This window comes from Myotis brandtii, unplaced genomic scaffold, assembly GCF_000412655.1.
Source record: "Myotis brandtii unplaced genomic scaffold, ASM41265v1 scaffold351, whole genome shotgun sequence".
Classification (NCBI taxonomy): Eukaryota; Metazoa; Chordata; class Mammalia; order Chiroptera; family Vespertilionidae; genus Myotis; species Myotis brandtii.
This window is the reverse complement of record NW_005363502.1, coordinates 2326184-2335465: the sequence shown is the minus strand read 5'-3', so window position 1 is coordinate 2335465 and position 9282 is coordinate 2326184. Positions and strand designations below refer to the sequence as shown.

Here is a 9282-nt window from a genome sequence, read left to right as displayed (position 1 = left end):
GATTGTGTTCTGTTCCTGAAACAGATTTTTAAGAAGCATGACAATAGGCTAGATAAGAAGAAGATTAACAACAATAAAATTTTCCATTTTACATAAAGCATATGAAAGGATTTATCTGGTTTACTTTGAGAGTAGAGGTAGTTGGCTCAGAAAGATACGATTGATGAAGGTTCCCAGGGAAACCACACAGGAGTAAAGAAGCCATTCACATTTATATATGAGCAGATAATCCTACAGTGCATTCTAATCCTGATATATACGTTCCATGCTCAATATAAAAACAAGGACAGAGTTTAGCGATGACCAATGATGTCCAATAAGTAAATCAAAGGTATTGGAGCTGGCAGGCTCATCACTATTTAAAAATTTTGAGCCTTAAGGTTCTATTTCAAAGCCTCAGGAATTGGCGATGGAGGTCACAGACACATTTGGGGGTGGGATGGGACCCTGAGTGGCCGAGGACTGCGTGCATGCCCTGCCCGGCAGCCTTCTCTGGTCACGTCCTTCCCAATGAAAACACTGATGACATGGATCTGTGGACTCCTCATGGTGAAAAGGTAAAGATGTTCAGAAATGAATTTCAGTTTGCAAAAGTTTTCATTTCTCAGAGGGGATCATCTTGAAAATAAAAGTAAAATCCTCTTAAATTGAGCAAAAGTACTGAAAAAAGACTTGCTGCTATGCTAAAGGTCACCTCGCTAAGTTAAACGGGAAGGAGTCATTAGAGACGAAAATGAAAGATTAGCAAAGTGAACACACATGGTTGTCTGCTACTATTATGTCAATTCTTTCAAGCCTTTGGAATCATTTTTTAACCATCTTTTGAAATCAGCCTTAAAGAGCAAACTCTTTTTCATCATTGACTGTGTAAACAGAAGTGTATTTTTATCAACAACTATTTTAAATTTCCCACATCTTGAATTTTACAGCAGGGAAGGAGGTTTGGCTAATATTTTTCATGCTGAACTCAAAAACAGACACAGATTAAGGACTTAAAAGTGGCTTTGGAATTAGTCTGACCAAATATCTGCCAAAGTTGGCAGCAGAGGTCAATTTATGGTGCTGAATGCCAAAGAGGGTATGCGGAGCCCAGTCCCCAACTGTGAAATTCAAGATCGAGAAAAATATTATTTACTCATGAATATTTTAATTAAAGCAGAACATTTTACTTAAGGTAAACAATTGACTGACCTTGTGAACAGAATTATAAAGGTCCCTATGAAATAAATGTGCTCTTCTTTTAGGGAGGTCTGCAGCCTAGACTTTTATTCTTGGCATTGTGATGTAATGAAAGGCAATTTAATAAGACAATTAGGAATTCATACAATATTACCGTATAACCATTGTGCCATCCTTACTAAATATGAAACTCAAGAGACTTAAAAGTTGTTGTTTTTTAAAAAATAAATAAACCAATAAATTCTTTGGCTTAAGAACAAGAGTATTCCAAATTTAGTGAGCTAATTATTGGAAGTCAAATGCAGAGTCTTTTTTGGAAATTTGCACGTGTAAACAAATAACACTAGGGTACAGCAAATGCCTTTGAATAATATGACCCACCCATGTATATGACATGCCTCGTTTCAGCCACAATCAGAAACCCAAAGCTCTCTGCTTTTTATTGATTTGTTTTCACCTTGAGAGACAGATTGCTGTTTCTAGTCTTTTCTTCAACCATCTTCTTTGAGACATAATTTATAATTAACGAGCTTAAGCTGACAATGTTTACATTTACGTTTAATACCTTAAAATATTTCTAGAGGATTTCTCTCCCACACACATAGAAATCCTATTTAGGACTTTAAAGCAAATATTTAGTAAATACTGTATATTGTTGATGGTAGTAATGCATTTGTATGCTTGAAGCACTTATGTTTTTATTAATATGCTACTCCATCTGACCCCCAGGCAGCTAACTGGGGTTGGCTTAACTTCCAAAGGCAAAGAGAACACACCCACAGCATTGCCAAAAGCATCATTTTCTTAGTAGCAGCAGATTCAGACAGGTGGCCAGATGGCCTGATCGTAGCATCTATCCTCGTTCTTGCATTTGGTTTCTACTGAAACAGCAACAGTGTGACTAAGGTGCTACCCCAACACCTCACAAAGTGTTAACTTTCCTGAAATTTGTTGATTAACAACCATAGGAGAAAGGTGGCTAGCAATGTATTTCAGGCTGAATATGTAACCCCTGGTTTCACTTGGGGATCGATGTTGTTACGAGATGCCTGACTAGCATTCAGAGTGCCCTGTTTTCTACAAATGGCTCCCTATTGGCTATTGATGATTGGCTATGTTGGATCATCACACAAGTGCCTAAATACCACTTTACTAAAGAGAAAACTCATCACTTCATGTTACGTGGATTGATGGATCCATTCTTTCCCGAATGACTGCAGATATACAGGGAGGATTCAAAGGGCAGTAATATCAGGAGGTATATGTCCATCATTGAGTTTAAAGGAGAGTAGCCGAGATCGGAATTAAAATCTGAGTCAAGTTTCCTCAACAGTAGTTTGGACCTCCACCTTTGAGAACTATCTAATAGTTCCAATATTATACTGTATGTCTTCCTAACATTTTATGAGAATGCTTTTTCAATTCCAAATTTGTTGGAAATGTCTGAAGAAAGACCTCAAATGTATGAGAGAATGATACAAATATGTGCATATTCAACATATAGGTGAAGTGGGAAATTCTTACTTTAGAACATATTTAAAAATCATCACTAAAAAATTTCTCAAAAATGTTTCAAAGCACCCTAGCCATCTTGGCTCAGTATTTAGAGTGTTGGCCCATGGACAGAAGGGTCATGGGTTTGATCCTTGTCAAGGGCATGTACCTTGGTTCCAGGCTCAATCCTGGTGCCGGTAGGGGCACGTGCAGGAGGCAACCAATTGATCTATGTCTCTCACATCAATGTTTCTCTCTCTCTGTCTCTCCCCCTCCCTTCCACTCTCTCTAAAAATCAATGGAAAAAAATATCCTCAGGTGAGGATTAACAACAACAAAAATGTTTCAAAGCCTCTGTTCACGGAGGGAGAAAGTCTACTTACTAGTAAAGAAACCAACGATGGTGCTGACTGCCTTTGGCAATGAACAACCCACGGCAGTGATCAAACCTTCTAACCTAGGAGGATGGGTCTGATTTATATCAAAGTTAAGTTTGGGAAAGAAATGGTCTCTCTCTCAGGGAAAGACAAATATTTTAAAGATATGTGATTCATACAGTAAATATTAGTACTCAGTTGAGCTACAAAATGGCTTCCAAATGGTCTACAGCTGTTTGAAATAAAGTGCAAAGTTGGCCAGATGGGGATTTAAATATCATAATACATCATTTATCATTTTCCCCAGCTCATCCAAACACTTTTGAATTCATCCTGTCCTAACTTAGTTATATGCTGTGGTTTGTTATTCTAAGAAAGCTACCATATCCGATCTAAGGTTGGCATCTCAGTGGTTAAACTAAAACATATATAACGGCTAAACTAAAACATACGTAGATAGACATCAAATAGCATTTCTACAGAATCCATATCCTGTTCATGTAATCTAGTGATTCACTGAATCATTTTTGAAATGCTCTAAATACCAGCAGTACACATGTTTTCACAGGCTAATCATCCCTAATTGAAATCAGCAGTTCAATATGAGTGACTATAATAAACTCAACAAGAAAAAAAATCGAATACACTCTGTCATTGTACTCTTTTACTTTCTGGTCTTTTCCCAAACAATCCATCCAACTAATACAAAAAAGCAAACTCTTATAAATACCACTTAATTCCTTCTTCCTTCCTTCTTTTCTGCTCAGGCTCTCAGTTAATCTCTAGTCATACTTTATTTCAATGAAGCTTTTATAGTAATAATAAGAAAAATATATAATTCTTCCAATTTTGTATTCTTCTCAAACACTATAAAAAATTAAAAGGCATTTTTTGGAGGTTGACTTCAAATGCAGTTTTTTTACGCCACTACAAGTTCATATTTATAGAAAATGCTTAGAAATACAGTTATGGATTAGAAATAATAATTTAGCCACCAGTCCCTGCCATATCCTTTAGAAATTAATGTTTGTAGCTCCTTTCAATGCTGTTATTATTTAGGACAGTTAGAGAAAGTACATTTATATTTTATATAGAACTCAGTCCTCAAATGCAGTTAAATTTCCATCTTGTGTAAATTGCTCAGCATTTTCTTAAGCATTCCAGAACTCAAAGAACTTTAAAAAGTAGTATTCAGAGGACTGAAAATATTATACAATGTGAGAAAAATCTTGCTATCGATTCTTTTTTGGAACATCTGAATCCATCTAAAAGGCCCACATAATAATGCTGTGACCTGTTTCTGGGATGGTAGGTATCGAAACAAGTTCCTTTTCTGTTAAAAAAAAAAAAAGGCTACAAAATATATCTGTTTATTTATTAAATGAGGATGACTGGGACAAGTATGATGTCATTCATTTAACAATATATTGAATGTCTAATATGTGTCTGGTGTGGTGTGGGGCACTGAAACTATGGATTGAAAATCAGCATTAAAAATATGCCTCTGTTAAAAAAATAAATTAAAAAATATGCCTCTATTGTATGCATTTTTTGGTTAAGCACTTTATATATATATTGTCTTTAATTCTTTCAACAAGAATGTTTAAATGGTACTTATTATCCCCATTTCACAAATAAGAAAACAGACTAGAGTCCACTCTAGTCATTTTACAGCAAGTATGGCAGACCCAGGGTGGAAATCAAATTGATCTGGTTCAAAGTTCTACTTTCGTTTACTCAGGGGCTCCTCCTAGCGGCGAGACAACTCCCTTGATGCCTCTCAGACATAACAGCAGCGGCCTGATCTCTTTTCTACAGCGGAAGCCCCAAGATACAGGGCAGTTCCTGGCACATAATAGGTGCTCCTGGGGATTAGTTATTGAGGATATAGTCCCCAGTCTCAGCTTTTTTCTTCTGTGAGTCATGATAAGCATGAGTGCTCCTAAAAAAAGTACTAAGTTGCAACTTCCACATCAATGGAAATAGAGGATTTGATACACAGATACACAGCCCCACCACCCCAAACGTTTTTACCAAGAATACATAAAGCACCACTGACTTAAATAAGTGTTTTATTTAAGTTTTCTCCCTAACAATGTCATGAAAATTATGAAGTGAAATGTTTACCCCTAAAGGAGCCTAGGGTATTTCTGTATGTGGACACGTATGTGTATGCCACATGCAATAATCCCATTTATGTACCAACCATTATGTGTACATACCTGCATCTTAGAAGGAAAATATGCTCACCATTTCATGTAGTTTTAATTGCTGTTTCAAATTTTTATGACTATGAACTTTTCTTAGTTTAGAAAATGAACAATTATTTTACATATCCTTTATTCCTAGTTTAAAAAAAAACTGGGAAAAGGCATACTGTTTATAAGGAAATGGGCAAGATAAACACGTGCGAATGCTATATAGTGCAACAGGACTTTGGCTAACCTTAAGTCTTGTTGACATAAAATCCAAATGTTACCCTAAGATAAGGGGGAAAAGGGAAACCGTGGCAGCACGTAGAGAGTGGGTGTGTGAGCACCAATGAGGAGTAAATGATTGGATTCCGTGGGCTCGGAGGATTTGTCAGCTGCCTCATAAGTATAATTCTGGCTCTTCATATCCCTGCTGCTTCTAATTTAGCAGGACAGGCTCATAATTGAAGCAAATTAACTATTTACACTTGCCACTTGTACCAGGGGAAGAGGACACAGCAGCGGGAAAGCATGAGTAGGAAATTACATTCTTCCCACTTGTGTCAGATCTCCCCTTATATAAACACATTAACAGCAATTTCATGAGGCGTCAAACATAGGAATAAATACGGGGGGATAAAATAATGAGGTGTTGCTATTGAGCCGAACCGCTATGGCGAATATCCTTGGATATGAATTATGCATCCTGAAAGAAGGCATATGTTACAGTATTCAAACAGTTCCCTGCAAGCGCTCTCTGCTCATTAGGCTCTGGATCTCAAGGTAAATCTACTCTCCTCTTCCATCCACCACATCACTAGCATTTACAAAAATACACTCGCTGGGCCCCGTGGGCTGTGGTTTCTCCTGACTACATCAAACTCTGAGCAGGCCTTCCACTCCATTTTTAGCCTAACAGCATGTTTATTTAGTTCTTTGGCTGGAGCTTTAAAGCCATTTAATGTAATGTAAACAAGAACATTTTGTTTGTAATTTGCTAAACGTATTACAGCCCGACTGTGTCTCCAATTAGGAACTTAAGGTTCATTTAGTCATTTACATCTGGTTCTGATTTAAGGTGACTTTCCTTTTCCACTTACGAGCTGACTTTCCCTGGCTGAAAAGGACCCAAAAACCCTTTATAGCTCTTTGGACCAATCCCTTCTGCTTCGAAGCTGGACGGACCCTTTAATTGAGAAGGGCTTGATTTGTTCTCTGTTGTCCCTGCGGACCTCAGATCCTAGGCTTCGATGACCAGAAACAGAGGATCCAGAAGGAATGGAGATGACACAGGAAATTTAGCTGGAACCTCATAAGAAAAGATGCTGAGGGTTGCCGAAACTCCAAGGAGTACTAACATAAAGGGCGTGATACTGTCACAGCATTGTTTCTCTCCCTCTGTAGTTCCAGGCAGTGAAAGAGAAGTAGCAAAGACCAACATCACAGCCACACTTATGTTTTATTTCCCTTTCTCCATCTGGTGCCTTTTAAACAACTTAGCATGCTTCTGAAATGGGCTCTGCATTGTCTTACGATTCATTAGCATTTAAAACCTCCGGTTGGCATCCCAAACACAATTCTGCCCCCACCCCACATTCAGTGCCATCTCCCCAAGTATTTAAACGGAGAGAGTTCTGATACGTGAAGGTTGTTCAGTGGCTTGGGTAGGAACGAGTCACAAGGGATGTTTTGTGTTCCTGGAGGGTTTTTATCGCTTCTTTCAGCTTTCTTGTGAGTTTTCTTCTCTGAGGGATGCTTCACAGTAACCAAAGTCCACATAGTTCTGAAAATAAAGACCTGCGCTCTGCAGCGGCCTGTCGGATGGGTCCGCCCGCACTCCCCACAATGAGGCAGCGTGTGATGTATGCACACAGCGGCTCTATTAGTCATGTCCCCTCTGGCTGCTAAGAAAACATTCAATTGTAATCTCACTAATGGCTGTTTTCCCTTAAATATTATAATTTTCGGAGCCTCCTAATAAGCCATCAATAATTTTGTCCATTTCCCCCAGTTTGTGTTTCTCTTTGTGGCTGTTCCTAATTGTGGGCTATTGTGACAACAGGATTTTTGAACAATGGTGGCTCATGAAATCCTAGCTTCCTGCTTGAACCAGCTGCCTCCACCATGCCGGTCGCGTCACATGGGGCTGTTGTGTATAACATGCGCATTTGTCCTAAGTTTTGAAGTTTAACGGTCTGCCTCTCATCTGCGTGAGCAACACGCCTTTACAAATACATAGCAGCCTGTGTGCTCCCCAATCTGAATATTGAATGAGAGTAAAATACAATTAATTTAAGTTTGAAACAGAGATATTACATTATGTTGGCACAATGTGTCAACATAAAGGGAAAGAACAGGTGGTAATACACCATAATAACACTTCTGGATATTTTGCTGAAATTCTCTGGATGCTCAAATGCGCATCCTAGGAGGGCATATTTGCTTTGCTGGCAATTCCTGCAAACTGTCAGGGAAGGGCTGCCACGCAGCAGCAGAGCCGTGGCCCGTCGATGCATATGCTCCCCGTTGTAAGCGCCGTGTCTGCTTCCACCTATTGGACCCTCTTTCTTCTTGTCCCTGGGATGGGCCTGCATTCTGTGTGTCGTAAACCCATACTTTTTTAAACCACTGGACTTTGATTATGGAGTTGCTTTATAATACCCATTGAGTTATATAGGGTTAACCATTATTTAATTTCATCCTTTACTTATAAAACAAATTCTCCAAAAGACCCTCAACTATTTCCACTAAGAGAGAACCCAAAGTTACTTATTAGGTTTGAAATAAAATTCAGAAGAGAAAGAGGAAAACATTTTGCCATCGTATGTCCAAGCCTTAAATGATCATTGTGATCACATCTCTATTAGAAAGTCTTAGCCCCAATTTTGAGAGGCAGAATGGGGCCATGGGAGTAATTTCCCTTTTTACCATGACAGTCAAAAATAGTGACTCTTACATTCTTTGGGTCTGTAATTACCTTATACCAGCGATTTTCAAAGGGTGGGCCACAAGAATTTTAAAACATGCAATACCTGACTATAGTCAGGGGCACTGACCACGTTCCTTTAGATTGTCAAATTTCAAAAGTATCAACAACCAACATAACACTAGCCATCCAGTGTGAATGAATCGAAACTATACCTATTTTTTTTGTCATATTGTGCCACAGAATTTTAGTGATTAGTTTATGTGCACCATGAGATGAAAAAGGTTGAAAATAGCTGCCTTATATGATCAGATAAAAAGACAGTGAAATGGCCCTGGCTGGTGTAGCTCAGTGGTTGAGCCAGCCTATGAACCAGGAGGTAACAGTTCCACTCCCGGTCAGGGCACATGCCCGGGTTGTGGGCTTGATCCGCAGTGTGGAGTGTGAAGGAGGCAGCTAATCAATGATTCTCATCATTGATGTTTCTATCTCTCTTTCCCTCTCCCTTCCTCTCTGAAATCAATAAAAATTATATTTAAAAAAGAGAGTGAAATGTTACCTTAATGTTCCCCTCTTGCTATAATAAAAATAAAAGGCCCCATTGTAATAGAATTAGTGGTTAAACCCTACATATTTATATTTGCTGCCTTGAGGAATTACCTAACTCTCACAATAAGAACATAAATACTTAAATGTCTAACCACTATGCTGTACACCTGAAACGAACATAATATCGAATGTCAACTATAATTGAAAAATAAAAAAAGAACATTATTCTTTTCCACCAGAAACGTGGCTACAAGTACTGACTTTTTATATTGCTAATGTGAAGGACCGATCATGGGTTAGGAAAGGCCTTTATAGACCTCTGCCTTTCAAAACCACTGGTCTTAAAACCACATGACCTCCTCTAGTGAGGGGGGTGGGATAATTAGGAAAAGGTACCTGGGGTCAGAAAGATAATAAGGAAGGGTCAGATGGCCGGTAGTACAGGCAACTGGTTTCTTGAAATACAACTTTGACAAAGTAGAAGCTAAGGGAGCACAGAGGTGCTTGGACTAACACTCCCTGCTGAGTGACTGGGTCAGGGGTGGGGCAAGAGGGGCTGAGTCAA

General features: G+C 38.7%; 1 protein-coding gene across 5 annotated transcripts in view; it reads right to left on the bottom strand.

Moving 5' to 3' along the window:
• The window catches only part of TOX (thymocyte selection-associated high mobility group box), a 310502-nt gene that overhangs the window by 23000 nt on the left and 278220 nt on the right, over window positions 1-9282 (bottom strand). The window lies entirely within an intron of this gene.